The 18,330-nt window shown below is 37.1% G+C and overlaps 1 protein-coding gene across 12 annotated transcripts in view; it reads left to right on the forward strand.

Annotated features, from left to right (window-relative positions):
* Window positions 1–18,330, forward strand: part of MITF (melanocyte inducing transcription factor) — a 223,542-nt gene that overhangs the window by 136,468 nt on the left and 68,744 nt on the right. The gene's annotated exons all lie outside the window — the stretch shown is intronic.

Here is an 18,330-nt window from a genome sequence, read left to right on the forward strand (position 1 = left end):
TGGTTGGGCCAAGCCTTCTTCTTCTTCAACATTTTCCATTTTCTAGGTGTTTTATTTATCTTATCGTGTATTTGGTTATATTGACCCATGTGAATCATATTCATAATTGTCAACTCCATTGATTTCTACGTGGCTTTGCATTTCCAAAGAAGGATGCCAACTAACTGTAAATTTAATAGTAACCCTCACTAAATGGGGGAAGAGTGTTGATGTTTCATGAGAAATTACAAGGAGCAATAGAGGTTTGTTATGTTATCTTCCCATCTTTCTTGGGGAAAGTTTCAAAATGTACAAGTTATCTGAAATGAGCTTCTTCTAATAGCTTTTATATATTTTTTCCCTAAATACATTCCATGGCCATTCTTTAGTTTTCTTCTTTCTTGAGTAAATAATCTTGGCTGTAGAATCTGATTCTTTTAGAAAGTCTCTTCAGATATAAAACAGTAGAAACGCTTTCTACGCTTTAATAACCAGACTGCATAATCCTTTAACTGAAGTGAGTTGTCTGTTTTGGGTCCCTTTGATTTCTTGCTAGAGTAGAAACTGCAGGAGCTTGTTAGCATCATTCTACTGGGGACATATAGCTTCCTAATTACCACGGGAAATTGTAAGGAGTCTAAGAATAGAATTCCATCTCACACATGGGTCCTCCACATCACATTGGGAGTTACTCCTTGTTTAAAGATACATTCCAGGATGTTAAAAAAAAAAAGAAATTAGGTTAGATTGAATTTTTCATTATCATTTCAACAGAGTGCTATTTAAAAAATTAAAATTTGAGGAAAAAAGCAAATTGAGCCATCTTACTAATGAAGAAAAATGTGTCTTAAGTCAAATTGGCAGTACATATTTTTTATTATTTAAATTTAGAAAGATATAGCACATTATTTAGATGTTTATGTTAACGTCAAATGTTTGTTTTAAAACAAGTATTGAAAAATAAAATAATAAAAACAGAAAAAAAAGATAAACATTCCAACTCTTAAATGTGACTGATGCAAATAAAGTTAAAAGAAAAGTAACAGGACTTCCTTATTTTTTAATATTTTTAACCCCATCACCTAAGTATTTCATTCGGAAGTGTCCCAAGTATTACTGTTTATTAAACAATGTGAACTTCACCCGTCGGTGATTGATTGTTGGGCATTGTATTCATTTCTGTGCTCAGAAAAAGGACATCTCCCACTATTTAAAGTTTACTGTGAAAGCAAATAGAGAGGATGCTGTGTTTTCATTGGGAAGCAATCTGTGATTCTTACCAGGAAGTAGGAAAGGGATTCTTTAAAAACAAATTTTAAGTCAGTTGTTTTCTTATTTGCAGAGACTCTTAAAACGTAGTGATGAAGTACTGAAACTCTTGCATAGAGAAACCAATTAAAATTCTGTTAGGGTGGAAAAGATCCAAATGGTTTAGCATAAAATTTTACTCTAATGTGATTGAAGTTCTGGGTATTGCCACAATTAATAGGTATTTTATGCATACCCTCTCCCCCCTCCCCGCCCAAGTAAAGGCAAGGTTTTCTCTTGGAAATAGATTTTACATTAAATCTTTCTGTTCTGCTTGGGTGAAAATTGACAGTCACTAGGTTTTTACAGATCTAAGATTTATTTAAGTTGTCTGGTGTTCACAAGAATCATAATTGTTTTGCCTATACCTTAGATTATTTAAACTTGTATGAATTAAGTAATAATAAAATAAAATGTGGAGAAATATGTGTGTTTTACTTACTATAATAGTCTGTTTTTTTAACCTGAAGGACAAATTTTGGAAGAGATGACGCGGACTTGTGTTAGTAGTGGTTTATGTCTAATTCAAAGGTAATTCTTGATATTATATTAAAATATATTAGCTGAAATCTATATTCCTATTAAGGCAGTTATATCCAGTGGAAGAGAAATTACCCAAATATGTTGAAAAATCATTTCCATATCATTTTTAAAAGGGACATCATCGTTTTAAAAAGTTTTTATTACTTAGAATATGTAATCGTGAAATGATTAAAATTTAAATCTATACTAATTGGTTTGAATAATATACCCGTGTTTCCTTATATGTTACTATGTCCTGGTAACACTGGCCTTAGCTGCAACCCTCAATTTAGTTATGCCAGAAATATGTCCTAAGTTAAAGCATGAATAAATTGTTAGAACTGGGAGACCTAATCTAAATAAAAATGAACAAGTGGTAAATTTATATTTCATACTGAATTAGTTTAATCTCTATTTAACTTGTGCATTTTTATACTTCATTTATATAAAGTAGTGAAGTGTGTCATATAAATGAAAAGAAAGAAGTGTAGGCATAGCAATGCGGATAGGTTTGGTAGCTATTTAGACAGATTTTAGTATCCTTAGGTAGGTGGAAGATCAAATAAAAATACATGATTTCGTGTAAGATGGCATTCTAAGAGCTTCAAATTACAGTTTAAAGGAGAGTATCATAAATGATTACTTCAAATACTTAAAATACTTAGTACTTTATGAAAATATTTTGCATATTTTCAAAAGTTTTATGTATGAAAATATTATGAATTATTTATTACGGAAAGGTAAGTGAGAGAAATGTTTTTTTCTTTTCTCTTTTATAGTTTTTAAATCGTAAGCATATTATTATGAAGTAAATGGTTAATAGAAAAACAGCTAATTTGCTTAATCTTGGCCCATTTTTCTATGAATATACATTTTCAAGGCGTAACACTGAGTGTACTAATTTATACATGATGATACAGATTATTTTGAATAAATATCCTTTCTAATAGTATAGTCTGAGTAAATTCATCATTTAATTTTTAAAGATTTAAATTGCTGAAATAGAACATACCTGCTTCTCAGTGGAGGTAGCTGTGTACAGTCAGACATGCTAGCGTGTGCTGGAGAGTCCTGGGCAAATCTCTCCTTCTCCCACTGGTTTGCAAGAACTTGATAGAAAATCACACACACAAACTCATGTTACCAACATTTTGCTGCCAGTGGGTTGAATGACTGATTTTGAAAAGCTAAATTAGTGTTTTCTGGTTAATCCCTTTTCTTTTGTAGAGTTATGCTTAAAATATGAAGCTTTATAAAACATGTTTTAAATTGTTGACAGCTTCTAGTAAATTTAGGACTAATCTTTGGAATTCATAGGGATTGGAAATTCGCATTACTTATTCCTCACATGGTCGTCGTTCAGCCTATAAATTCATGAAGCTTTGCAGGATTAGCCTCTGGTTTCTACATTGATTTAATTGATTTATGGCTTTATTCATACTATTGATTTTTATGTTAGGCGACATGGAATGATTAATCGTATTGCTATGTATTTACATATTGGAGATATCCTTTAGGTTTCTTAATAACAGCCCTATTCAATTGGGTATTGTAATTTAAGGATGCTTCTTTGTCATTAATGAACCAGTTCCTGGAGTGCATGATGCATTTTCCACAGTAGTGAACAGACTCTGTATGTTAAACTGCAAATGAACAAAGTATGTCATTAAGAACCATTAATGGAAGCGGTTTCTTCCACAGGTGGGTTTTTGACTTGCAAGCCTGAGGTTTGCAATTTGATCTATAGCTTCTTTCAGACAAAAGCAGAGGAACTAGGGAAAGGCCTTGTGGACACATGTGAGGTCTCGTGGCTGAAGAAGCACCACATAGTAACCACTGCATTTTTGTTCGCACAGCCATCAAGCATGCATTTTCACGGTCTCACCTCTCCAGCTCTGATTGATTATAGAAACACCTGGTTGCTCTAATCTTGGACTGGCAGGTTCATCAGAATTCCTCCCCCTGCATGGACTCTGACAGTGTATACCTTGAAAACCTTAGTGTATAGTTTGAAAACATTTCTTTGTTTAGAAATATATAGGAAATTGCAAAGGATTTCCCTCTCTACATGCCTTCCTTCCTTTCTTCGCCTTGGAATTTAAAAATTTAAAGGCAAGGTGTTTTCTCTGGAGTAAATTGTATATTGAATTTTTCTTTCTCCTGAGGAGAAAGGTTAAATGAATTTAAAAGAAAAAATTATGTATTTTTGGTAATTTTAGGATATTTTCTTTTAAGTAGTTTGAAGGAATTTATTTTTAAATTTTTCCTTTTTTCCAAATCATCTCAGGTAATCCAAGGAATTAGGCAGATTAGTGCAGAGTGAGAAAGGATGCTTGCTGTTCATCAGATACCGAAACACATTTTGCCAGGGCCCTCTATATTGTAAACTAAATTTACGTTGGCATTTATATGGTGGTTGTCTCATGGTGTGGCATCCCATTTAGATGGTGATTCTAACAAGTCAGGATGGTTGGATGTCCTGTTTTCTTGTCACCATGTCCGACAACCAACATTCCATGAGATTTCACTGATGAGGGAAAGGGTGGGTGATTGAATTGCTGGCCTTTCTCTGTAATTTATGAAATCTACCTGATGTTGAATTGTCAAGGTGTAGGTTATGCTTTAGGTATAATACAGAAATAGGAAGAAGGTGCATGAAGCTACAGGTGAGTTGGTAAGTTACAAATTAGAAGACGGGATGGCTCCCACACCCCATTATGCATTTGATTTTCTTCCTGGTTTAGGCAGGAATACAGAACCTTGATAACATCACATTGGCCAAAAGAAGCAAGAACAGATGCAGCATGTCTCAGATCGGCTTGCCTTGGTCCCCTTAGTTAGGGAACCTTGCTTCAGGTGCTGACCCCATAAGAAAGGACATCTGAGTATTCTTCTAATCCCATAGTCCATGGGCCATCATATATTTTTGTTACCAGTCAGTGTGACTTACACAAACATTCAGTGAGCTTTGATTTCAGAATTGTTTATAAACTTCGGTGTCCTTTTGTTTTTGAATCAAACACAGTGTTTACAAGGGAACATCTTCTCTTGGGGACAAAGGGATTCAATTTCCATGTTCCACAAACATCTTTTCATCTTCCTAGAGACCTTGTTTCCCTATAGGGTCTTTGAATCTCTCGGTCGTATTACTTTGATGCGTTCAGTGTCACATATAAGGTAATTTTCTTTCCCTTTAAAACTTATTTTTATTGGAACTCCACTCAATACTCTGTAATGACCTATACGGGAAAATAATCTAAAAAAGAGTGGATATATGTATAACTGATTCACTTTGCTGTACACCTGAAACTAACACATTGTAAATCATCTATACTCCAGTTAAAAAAATAAAATAAAAATTATAGACAATACTTGTTAACTTGGGACCGATTTAAGCAGTGTGGAGGGAGAATCCAGCAGGACACTCTTCCTCCCTTCCTCTGCCTCTTCCCTTTCTCGAGCTCCTAGGAGGGAAGCTGTTGTTAACAGTTTAGGGTGCAGCCTTCCTGACATCTGCTGCTTTCCAACTTACAGTTCCCTTTTGTGGGAGCTAGGTCTGAAGAAACGTATTAGGCAGTTTAGATCAGGTGGACGTAAACCCTATCTTTCTTTGTTCACCTTTTCAAATGCCATGAAAGAAATAGTTTCTTCTCTTTCTGGGTTGTCTGTACTTCTGAAAATATTGCTTTAAACTCCCTGCTCCTTAGGCAGAATGGGAACTTCTTACCCTGTGTATTGGAAACACTTAGATCATTCTGGTGCTACAAGTGTGCGCCAGTTTGCCTGGGCAGCAACTGGTAGCCCATTTGCTTCCCGTGCAAATGGGAATGCATACCTCCATGGGTAAGGGGTTAGTCATCTCAGGGCTGTCACAAGAAAGTACTCCGTAGAGTTGGCTTACATTGGTGAAATCTAACTCTAACTCAACCCAGGCTAAGTAGGGCACGCATCTCAGTAAATGTGCATTGATTAATTTCAGACGTCTTTTTCTTTCTGCACTGCTTTTAGTAACTAGGGACAAGTAATGAAATGCTGGCTGAAGAAAGTCATCTTTGCTTAGATTTTTAGGCCTGGTCCACTTGAGAGAGCAGCCCTGTGGGGAGCAACTATCTAAAACAAAATAGTCAACCTTGACATAGCTAAGCCTATGAATTAATTCCATTTTCCTGGAAACATTGAAACATCAGCTGTAATTCCATGTTCACTTGTTAATATTGGCACACAAACTGGAAATGATTTCTCCCACTATGAGCACATGGCCATTTTTATGTGGCCAAGGGGTACCATAGAATCGAGGTGGTGTGATCTCCTCAGGTAGTGGATTGGGTCTGCTGTGCCCAGTGGACACCTGAGCCATGCAGGTTTAGGAGGGTCACATTCTCTTTAGGGACGAGGATCTTTATTATCTTCTCAAAGAGCTACTTTGCCATCACTGAAGTCACCTTGATGGGTTTACATGAAGAGCAGCTGCTCATCTCCTCCTTTTCTGTTGTTAAAAGAAGCCATACTGATAGGCGCAGTCTCTTCTCATTTACACAGTTCTCATAATCCTATAACTGGAGGTCAGGGTAGCATGTTAAGGAGAGTACTAAGGTCTGGGGCCTAGGAGTGAGGACTGAAAATTGGAGTGAGCCTCTGTTTTTATCTGGCTTTGAATGGTAATTTCTTTCCAGTGTGATGAAAAGAACATCACATTGAAGAATGCATGTGACCTATAGCACATGCATTCTTAACAGGGGTTATTGTCCCCCAGGGGTACAAAAATTGGCTCTTGAAGGCCAAAAAAAATCTAAGATGTTATAATGGTTTGTGATCCTCTAAAGGGCCATAGTACAAAAGCAGATATATAGTATATGTACCTGTTACAATTTCCTGTGGTTGGGGATGAGGGGAGAGGTAGTTAGGGGAAAAAAAAAAGGTCTAAAGAGGCTGCTTAGGGGAGGTGATGATGGAAAAAAAAAAGACTTGAGAAACATTCCTGTTTCTATGCTGAATCTTTCTTAACTCCTCTCTTTGTGTTGTGTTTAGAGAATACTTAGGCTCTTACAGATGTGCCACCTGCCTTCCAGCTAGTCTGTACCTCCTGGAAAACTGTTAGAATAGTAGTCATGGTTGGCATGTCCACCACTGGGCAGTTATTACTAATGTCCCCATTTCACAGATGTGGGAACTGAGGCGAAGGGGTCAAGTAGCTCATTAGAAGTTGATGAAGCAAGTGGTACAGTCAGGATTTGAACTCACTCAGTTGGACTCCGTGGCCCCAGTTTCGTAACCATTGGTGGTAGTTCCTCTCCTACAGTGAATGACCTGAGAAACTTTAGGAGGCAGAAGTAGCAGTGTTTAGTTTCTCAGCCGACATGGTAACCTGGGACCTGTAGCAAATGTTTATTACAGATCTTCAGACCATAGCTTAAAATTTTTATAGGAATTACTGGTATAACTGTGGTACTACCTAAAGCAACTTTGAGGAGGACAGGTGATGACTGCACAGACATTAATTACTGGCTGTGTTAGGCTGTAAGCTGAACCCTTCATATCTTTTGTCTTATGTATCCCTCTAGAAGCCCTGTGAGATAAGTATGATAAGCCTGATCTTCCACAGGAGGAAACTGATGCATAGAGAGAGACAAGTCACTGAAGTCACACAGTTAGACCCCTCAGCCTACTTTATTTACTTATAACCACATACCCTGCTTCCTCTACATAGCTCAAGGATAGCCTCTAAACGTTTCTTAGAAAATCACCAGTAACAGACTATGGTAGAGCAAAGTGGGAGGTTGAAGAGAAACTACAGAGGAGTCTCACAGGCTTAATGGAAGGATACTTGATCTTAAGCATTTGAAATTAGTAAGGGGCCATCCATATTGAATAATTAAAGTGTATCCCTGAGTCTCCACGATATGCCAGATGGAAAACCTGGATGCGTTCTTGCTGTATAAAAAGCCCGCCTAGCCACATTGACCACTATGGTAATTATGGTTTAGTTATAGTCATCATTATCGGTCAAAAAGCACTACAGTGAAAGTTCCTGTAACAACATCCAAAAATCATAACTCAAGATGACTTATGTTCTAGAAAGCCTATTGACCTAGGCTATTACAATTCATATGCTTTATAGTTCTGTACATTTCAATAATACATTCATATTGTTGTAAATGATTTTTAAAATACTCATTTTGGTAGACTTAGCACATATTTTTTAATATGAATTTTCTCCTGAGATTATGGTTGTATTAGAGTTTTTCTTCCCCTGCCCCACTGCAGTATGTATTATAACTTTTGCTGTATTTTAGCAGTTAAAGCTGGGACTTTAGTTCTGGTTCTTTTTCTCTTTGCTTCTAAGTTAATAATGTCAGCTGTCATAAATCTTATATTACTGTATGAAAAGGTCATGAATCTTCTTCACAATGTTACCTACATAATCCCAACAATTAAAAGAAGAACTTAGATTTGAAAGACCACCTTCTGTAGGTATGCTCTTGAACAATAGAGATTGTGGACATGTGTAAGCAAAATCTAATTTTAACATTGCCCTACTAAAATAAGTGGGTGGGATCTGTGTTTAAAAATATGTAAAGTAGTACAGTGGCTTTGCACAAGGTTAGAGCTGCAATCAGTACTAGTATATTGGCTCCTGCCCTGAATATGTCTCTTGTTATTGACTTCTTTGAGCATCAGTCTAAACTTTAAGGAAAATTTAGCTCCCAACAATACAGTAGTCTTTCAGACCTCGTTTATAAAGTTAGATGTTTTTGCCTATTAATTTATAGCTTTGCAAAAATGAGATGAATCAAAATTGGAGCAGATAAAATAGGAGGTTATTAAAGTAGATAATGGTCCTAGAAAAAGAACTGTTGTAATCACTGTTTTAAAAACTAGACAATATTCTAGAAAAGGACCTAGATGAATCTATACCAAACTGTTCTTACTCATTACCTCTGGAACGGGTTTGGAGATTCGAGATGGTGGTGGTCAAAGGCTTTATTTTATTTTTTTAACCAGGAGAGCATATGCATACATTTTTCATATAATTAAATGGGCATCTCTTAATGCATTTTATTAGGAGTCTTAGCAAAGTTTTTTTCACCTGTAACTCTTTTGAGCAGCCGAACTCTTCCATCAGGTGAGTTTACTAGATGTGTGCACATTATGTAAGTCTAATGGTCTTCCTTAAAGGAAAGATAGCAAGGTGTAAGGGTCCTGAAAATTAAAAATGAATAAAAGGATTTGAATCACCAGGTTATGAATAACTTTTTTTTTTGAATTTTATTATTTTTTTTATACAGTAGGTTCTTATGTGAATAACTTTTAAAAGTTGTTAAGAGGCCCAATGTGAAAAGCAAAATTCAGATTTCTACTACCTTACCACCAGGCATAGCTTTGTTGTAATCTCCCCTGTTGGCCCTGAGTTTCGTATAATTAAAATTTAGGAGCTAGAAATTTTGTTGAGACTTAATTAGAAGTGACAAACCAGAGACATTCCTGCTGGTTAGGAAAGGCTTAAGAAATTCTTATTGGCTAAATTACAAATATGTAACATTTTTTCAGAACGCTGCATGGTAGTTCAGACTGCCTAAAGGTGACAAGATTAGCTCTGTTTTTCTAGTGAAGTAGTAAAAATTAGATTAATAAGTACCAGGCAAAGAACCTTTTCTTTTTTTCAAAAGGAATCTTACCTTGAGTACTTCTGGCTGTGGAAATCGGTGCCTTAATTAGCCACATGTTCTTTTTACCTCCTGGGAAATAAGTACGGGATAAAATTGGGGATCAAGACGTAGACGCACATTGACTTAGCACACGCCGCTAAGTAATTCATCAAGGAATGTTGGTAATTAGTCCTGCCTCTTTCAACTCTTGGCTTATTTCATAAAACCGGTTGATTTAAAATAATTCCTGCTGATTTATTACCAACACGTTTCAAGACTGAGACTTGGCTCTTAAACAAAAGCAATATTGTGCAGTGATGGAAACGCGCCCTCTTGTTTTTGCGTTTTTACAAATTCTGAAGGGCATCTATAGTCCCCTATTAACTTTGTTGCATTTCTTTTACCCCATTCAGCATTTTCTTGGGCTTTCTTTTGTCTCTTGGTGAAGAAAAAGGGGGAGCAAATTAGAAAAAAAAAATTCCAAGCTCTTGGAGGTTTTGGATGTGAGGTGCTTGTCAAAGTGTATTGACTCAGTGTGACTTGATGGAATTTAATTTGAATCCTTCGTCTGGTAAGACAGGCTGTCGTGATGGCCTTTGGTCCTCCTGCATTAAGTGTTTGGTGATATTAATGACAGCCAGGTTAATCTTAAAAGATTGAATTTATGAGAAGTACAGAACCTTATGACTTCAGCCTTGTAGCCTTGGTATCCAAACACTGCACTAAATTATTCTTTGGATGCCAAATTCCCCTTAATGCCAACTGATGTGCTTCATTATGCTTTGAGATGCAACCATAATCAGCATCCTTGTTGAAAAACCTGGGATTAGATTAGATGACTCAGAATTGGAGCGTATGAAGCAGATAGTCTCCAATACTTAACTGGGTGACCTTAGGCACATTTCCTGTTCTTTCTGGTTCTCAGTGTCCTCATCTGTGAAATGGAGGTAATAGTGTCTGGCCTGGAGAATTTTTGTGAGGGTTAAATGAGATAATTCATGTAAAGCAGCACTATCCAATAGAAATAGAATGTGAGCCACATATCTAAATTTAAATTTTCTAGTCAGTCACATTAAAAACAGTAAAAAGAAACAGGCGAAATCAGTTTTAACAATGTACTTTATTTAATTCAGTATATCCAAAATGTCATTTCAATATGTAATCAATGCAAGAATTACCAAGTTTTTGCATTCTCTGTTTTTTCCATATTAAGTCTTTCATACTAAGTCTTCAGACTCAGGTATGTATTTTACACCTATAGGAACATCTCCATTTAGATTCTAAATTTTCGTTGAATTACTCAATCTGAGTTTAGATATTATGAGATTTACAGTTGAAAAGGTAGATTCATATCTACCTATCAGATTGTTTCAAACACATTTAAAAGATTTCCAATAACTAAGTTGAGTATAAGTCTTTAAATTCAAGTTTAAATGAAGTAAGAAGATCATTTCCTCAGTCACACTGGCCACATTTCCAGGGCTCAGTAGCACATGGAGCCTGTGGCCTCTATATTAGCACAGATCAAAAGCATTTAGCACAATGCTGGGTTGATGGAAAGTGCTCAGTAAAGGATTCTGCTTTGTTGTTGTTAATAATGAAAAATATGAATATTAATCATGAAAAATATAAGTAAATATAGTAATTATGTTAATAATGAAAAATATAAATAAATATAGTAATTATTGTTATCAAATCCAAATTCCCATCTTCATTTGCTGCCATTACACCTACCCAACACGACTGCTTTCCTACTGCCTTCCTCCCCACCAAAGAAGACCCAAAAGTTTTTAGTCATTATTTTCTTTGTCACAACCCTTTGGAGCCCAGGTTAGTTGACATATCTTATGTATGGTTAATATTTCCTGTCAAAACACCCTTTCCCAGGAGAGCACAGCAGAGTCACCCTTGGTAATGTGGCATTTGGACCCACCTCTGCCAACAGACTTCCATTCAGGCCTGAGCAGTGACAGCTCTTAACTCGTTAGTCACACATCTTACTCATACTCTCAATCCAGTTGCTTCTCAGACCTACACATATCACACTTAAATAGCACCTGTGCAGCGTGTTAAAGATGACTAAAGCCTCAGGAACATATAAGCATCTCATCAATGTTCGTGGTGCAGAAAAGACATTGAAGGAAAAGGAGATCAGTTAATCCTAGTTCTTCTTTAAATGTGTATTCAGTAGTAGCTGAACGAACATGTTGGACATTGAAACCTACTTTTTTAAAGGAGTTTTATATATAATTTTTATTTGTGCTAATGTTGCTAAGGCAATTTCTTCCCTCAGTTAACTTGCAGTACATTTTTAGGAATTTTCAGCACAGCTGATAATTTACCAGGCACCCAAGTTTTCTGTTTTATACTAGTTTTTGACCATTTATTAAACCAGAAATAGTACACCTAAAATGACATTTATATTTTATTAGATACCTTGTCATTCTTAATGCAAACAATGAGTTGATTATACTAGAATCAGTAAACTATGTTTGAAAGATTTAATGTGTTCTTCATATAAACACTAAGAGCCTATAGAGTTGCATTTTTGTTCAGTTACAACAAGCGAGAAAAGCAAGGGAGTAAAAATATTAACCATGCCATGAGTTCCAGAAAGAAAAATCTTTCTATTGTTAGATTTTATGATTTCCTGAGTTTGGAGTTACATATTTTCTCGATGTTTATTACTTATTTTATTATCATCTTAAAAATAATATAAGTTAATAAATATGCACACCGTTGTAAACTTGATTTCAATTTTCCCAGTAGCTTTCCAAATTTATATTACAATCATATACCTAAAGAATTTTTTCAACTCATTAATTGGCATAACATTGATAGAATTCATAATACAACGTTAAGAGTATGAGACATTGTGCTCATTTATACTGACACTTAGGACCACTGACGTGATGTAAAATCCTCATTCAGCTTGACCTGAAGCTTCGGTGTGTATAACTTAACTCCAAAAGGTGTTTCTGGGAAAGTTTTCTGTAGCTCAGTGGTTCTCAAAATGTGGTCTGGGGCCTGCAGCCCCTGCATTACCTGGGAGCTCTTTACAAATGCAAATTCCCTGGGTTCACCTCAAACCTACTGAGCCAGAAACCCTGGGGTTGGAGCCCATTAATTTGTTCTAGCCAGCCCTCTGGAAGATTCTAATGCAGGCTCATGTTTGAGAATCAGTGTTGTAGAAACCTGGAAGTTAATTTGTAAGAAACATAAGTAAAATTGGGAAATGCTAGTGCAAATAAGGTCAACCTCTTAGACCTAAAGTAAACATATAAAGAGTTATGGAAATCTCCAACAGTGGTACAATTGGTAGGCACTTTGTTTGAGGAGAGAGGCGATGAGGAAGGCAAGCAAAGGAAATGTTGCTTTCAGGTAAAATTGATCAGTGGAAGTTGCAAAATATCCAATAGCTCTTTAGAGTCTTTTGGTACATCCCGTTATATGCAGATGCTTATGCAAAGTTGATAAAAATAGATTAATCCTGCCAAATCTTGGGGAGATGAGTTGGGGATAAAACAATAATAAGAAACTAAACTTACACAGTAGTTCCCACTTTAAGTCACAGAAACCACTGTGCCTTTATAGGAACTCTGAGGGATCAATGAATCCATTTGTCCGCAAACTTTTATAAATTAAATATCCACCTTGCTTACATATATATCTCTTTTTCAAATAAATGTTGATGCTGTTGCAATGAACAAAGTACAAATTAATACCAAGGCCATATAGTTCATTTTATTCCTTATCTTTACACATTTTCTTAATCAACAAAAACTAAAAGCACAAATCCTAATCAAACAGGGCCTGGAAATATTTGACTTATAAAGAAGGTTAAGAGCTACTTCTTTTTAGGAAACTTTTTCTTAAACTATCAAGTGTTATTTCAGTTCTACTTCTAGAATCTATTTTCCTCTTTTTCAAATTGGATTTAGTTAATGGTAATACAGAATGCCCTTTTCAGAGTCCCAGGGACCCTAACATCTATCATTTTGCAAGCAGCAGACCCTTGATGGTCAGTCTCTGACATCAAAGGTCTTAAATGAAGTGGCCATAGTCTTGGCTTGGCCTTTTACACTGGAGCATTGACATCAACAGAAAGTGTTTTTCTTTCTTTTTCTTTTTCATTATTAGTTTTCTGCTAGAAGGCAGTATATCCAGTGCATGAGGCCAGCTTGCCCCCGGGTTGGAATAAAACAAATGTTCATTTTTGGAAGCTCTACGGCAAGACCAACTCTTTTTGATGCTGGAGTCCTTAATTTGCACACCCAGCATGCGGACCCAAGTACAGCCTTAGAAGAGGCATGGCTCACATAGGAGCCATGAAGTGCCCTTTTCTTCCACCAGAAGACATGGATTATCTTCTTACCTCCCTCCTAGTAAGAGAGGAAAATCAGAAATAACTCAAAAGATGCCTCTTGTGAACTTCTGCACTGATCATGAACCTTGTTTCCTAGACCTACTTTGCTTTTTTGTTAGGGTTTCCACTTTTCAATTAAAATTCATTCAAAAAACTCTTGCCCCTAGGTGTCTGATTATGTGTCACACCTGCCCTCTGGTTGCAGCATACATGTTTAAGGGCATAAGCTCTAGAGTAAGATGCGCAGTGCCCAAATCCTTTCTGAACCTCAGTGCCCTTGTCTGCATGACAAGGATAATGAAAGTCCCTAGCTCAAAGGGTTACTATGAGAAATAAGTGACATGATGCTTGCAAAGCACTTAGCACTGTGTCTAGCACAATACTTACCAATGTTGATCACTGCCATCAGCATTTCAACCAGAGTCACACACCAAGTCCATGATGATTGAACCACACGATGGGTTCTTGAGAAATGATCAAAACGTTAATGTTTTGGCAAAAGGTGAGGGAATTTGATTCTACATACAATCCAGAATTAATTTCTCTAGATGTGTATGGAAAATGTAAAGATTCATTTAACCAATAACTATTAAGTTACATTTCAGCAGCAAGGAATTTTTATTCTTAAAAATCACCTGACTATGCAGTTTCCCTTAACAGTGACTTTTTTTTTTTTGGAGCTGGAGAGTGTGATGCTTGGCCATGGTTTTTAACTTCTCCCCAAATTATACCCATTACTTACAATTCTTAGAATTTGTTTTGATGATGTACAGCCAAATTAGGCAACAATTAAATCCCTACCTATAGAAAACTCTGAGGAAAATGGTAAAAATTGGGGCTAATTTTCAAGAAACATTAATAGGTGTCAGAGGCTGTCAGAATACTCTGATTCTGAAATTAAACCTTACCTTAGAGGTTTTGGATCTGGAACTCTGGTTAAAAACAAGTGACCATATACAATTTTATTAGCTGTTCACTTTTGTAAGCATTATTATTTTTAGGCAATTAGAGATTCAAAGTGCATTTAATCACAGCCTCTCATCTCCGAGCCCCAGGGCCCACTTTGTAGAGCCAGTCAAGTGATGGGGATCATTATCTATGTTCAGAAAGTTTTCATCGCTAACCAAATGGCATAATTATTTTTTTATTATTATTATTATTTTTGCGGTACGCGGGCAAAATCCTAACATAGAAATGTTAGGATTGTTTTCAATATTAGATACACAGAACAGTTGTCATGATAAGGAGCATCCAGCATATATATTGCTTAGAGTTCCACGGTAGTTTAAGTTTCTCCTTGAGGGTGGCAAAAGGTAGTTTGGAAAACCTTTTTTATTGTTATTTAGTTGTTTTATTATTTTGTCTTTGTGTGTTTTGATGATAATAATAATACTGGCTATCACTTATTGCATCTCTGAGACTTTACTGAAGACCTTTTAAGCAGAGACTGAGCACAGACTTATTAGGAATAGATGATGAGGAAGTTGACCAAACTGCCATGAGTTTTTTATACAGACATCTTAAAATCCATATTAAATATTTAATTCTCAGGTTTACTAAATCTCTAAGAGGAAAATTTATTTCTGACATAATTTGTGGTCATAGAATGTTCTATAGCTTTTAGTTCTTTTCCTTATTAAGAAGAAAAGGGGTTGAGGCTAGGGTGTTTATGATTGATGAGTGAGTGTGAAGGCAGGAGCACATGACTCACTTCTATATATTTTTTGTTAATTTCCCTTAGTTTACATACTAATACTCATTTTAATGCGAGAGAGAGAGAACCGACGTGTTTTCTCTCAAAGGCTTTCCTTTTTCTTCAATTTTTCCTTTTTTCCCACCTTGGAGTACACCTTTGTAGATGTTAATCTCCCTCCCTGTCTCCTTCCCTGCTTTGCTTCCTGCTTTCCTCCCTCCCTTCCTCCTTCCCTCCTTCCTTTGTTTCCTTCCTCCCTTCCTTCCTTTCTTTCCTTCCTTCCTTCCTTCCTTCTTCTTTCCTTCTCTCTTTCCTTAAACGCACAAATCTGGAATTACACGGCTTGCCTTTGAATCCCAGCTCTGTCATTAGGTAATCTTGGGCAGGTAATTTAGTCTCTAGTCTAAACCTTAGTTTCCTCATCTATAAAATGGATATAGTATCAGTACATCTTATTCTGGTGTAGTGTGTTTCTTTAATGTGAACACTTTCAATCTTAATGGCAAATAAAGAACTCATGCTGTAACGTGGAATTCCTTTTGTTCCCTTTTGTTTTGTTTTGTTTTGTTTTGTGGTACACGGGCCTCTCACTGTTGTGGCCTCTCCCGTTGCGGAGCACAGGCTCCGGACGCACAGGCTCAGCGGCCATGGCTCACGGGCCCAGCCGCTCCGCGGCACGTGGGATCTTCCCGGACCGGGGCACAAACCCGTGTCCTCTGCATCGGCAGGCAGACTCTCAACCACTGCGCCACCAGGGAAGCCCCTCTTTTGTTCCTTTTCCACAGCATGTAAACGTTTGAGGCAATGAAGGGCAAGATTTATGATATTTAAAGAGAAATCCTTAGCCATAGATGAAGACTTTACAATAAGCCAAATATCTACAAAGCATCCACCCCTCCTGCAGGTTTAATGGCATCTAGGCTTCAAGAACTGCTTCCCTTTCCATGGTGCTCCGCTTCTGCAGAAGATTTGAGTGCAGAGGAAGAGCTGTAGAGACGTTTCTCTCTGAATTAACACAATGCACTCACAATGAAGGCTATATCCAGGATCAGATTTTAACTTTTAAAGAAATGATCTACATTAGAAGCACTTACCATACAAGATCTACCTTTTGAAGGGTGGAAGCAGGAGACTAAGGGTTGAAAACTGTGAGGCTGGCTGCAAATGCCAGTAGAAATTTAACAAGCTGGTGTTGAATTAGAATATACTGATAGTTGTTATTCACGCTCTGGTTACAAAGATCCAGAGGTCTAGAGGGGTTGCCCCTAACCTTCTCTTTTCCTGTATGCCTTGTTATACATAGTGTGTGATTCTGCAGAATGGGACATTTTCTCAGGACAGTATAAATGGAATTAGAGCAGAAACACCTGAATCCACTTCAGAGTTGTGATAATCTAATGAATTAATGTATGTGAAGTACACAGCACAGCCACTGAGGTGGTTGCCTTTGCGTGGAGTCTTGAAGGACAAGTAGGAAAGCACCGCACAAATATTAGCTAGTGCCCTTAAAGCCTTCGAGCGCTGCAGTGTTTCCTTCTCCAGCGATGAAGGCAGTCGGGCTGCCTTGCGGGGTGGTGCTGTGGGCACATAGAGGGACTGTAGTTCTGCCTCAGTAGGTGAGGAAAGTATCCCTGGAGTGGTTCCTGTTGAGTGGAACCGTGAAGAACAAGTAGGGTCATTCCGGAAGGACTAGGAGAAGGGAGCGTGGCGTGAGGAGAGGAAGGAACCCACAGTGCACGTTCTAGATTCTGGTGTGAAGCAGTGAAACGCAAGATAGTAGAAGGTGAGACCGAGGGAGTGTTGGGAGGTGACGCTGGTCGTGTGAGCAGCAGCCAGGTGATAAACGGCCTGTACGTGACCCTGAGGAGCTTGGATCCAATGTAGCGGGTGTTGGGTAGCTGCTGGTGACGTGTGTCGTTGTTTCCATGTGTTTGTTCATTTATTTTCATTTTAGAGGAGGACAGGAATGGTCAGGTGGATATCTCTGGGAGCTGGTGGAGGTGGGAGATCTATCAGTTTTGGAGGAATATGATTGGAGGCAGGGAGGGTGTCAAACTAATTGGGGGAATCAATTTGGAAAGAATTGACTCTAGAAGTCTTAGGAGACATAAGAAAGCATTAGTTAAAAAAAATTAAAGGGTAAAGTGAATGGAAGCTTACTAGATAAAAAGGAGAAGGAATAAAGCATAATACTCTATCCATTTTACGTAGAAGAAAATTGAACATAGAGATTAAGAAATCAGTCTACACCTGGCGTTGGCAAGCAATGTCCACAGGCCAATGTTCTGCCCACTGCCTATTTTGTAAAATTTTATTAGAATACGGCCATGGTCACTCATTTTCACATGGTCCGTGGCTGCTTTTACACTATGATGGAGGGTCGAGTAGTGCAACAGAATTCATGGCCCACTAAGCTGAAAATACTTAACTCTCTGGGTCTTTCTAGAAGAAGTTTGCTGACTACTAGTCTCTGTACATGGTTAGTAAGTGGTAGACCTAGGCTTCAAATCTTCCAGAGTGGGGATTGTATCTCTTTTGTTCACCTCTGATGGTGAGCATTCTACATTGTATCCAATATGTAGTAAGCCCTCATAAAAAAAAAAAAAAACTCTTATTGAATGAATAAACGAACGAACAAACTAGCAAAGTCAAATCTACTTGATTTATAGCTTGTGCTATTCACCATTATTCTGTATTAATTCTTATAAAGATATTAAGCGGGAGTTAATATAAAAAACATATATTTTATTGAGTGCCAGCAATGTCCAGGCATTGTTCTTGGTGTGAGGATTTTTATGGGCCCTTGTCAACCTCAC

The sequence above is a fragment of the Tursiops truncatus genome, chromosome 10 (genome assembly GCF_011762595.2).
Source record: "Tursiops truncatus isolate mTurTru1 chromosome 10, mTurTru1.mat.Y, whole genome shotgun sequence".
NCBI lineage: Eukaryota > Metazoa > Chordata > Mammalia > Artiodactyla > Delphinidae > Tursiops > Tursiops truncatus.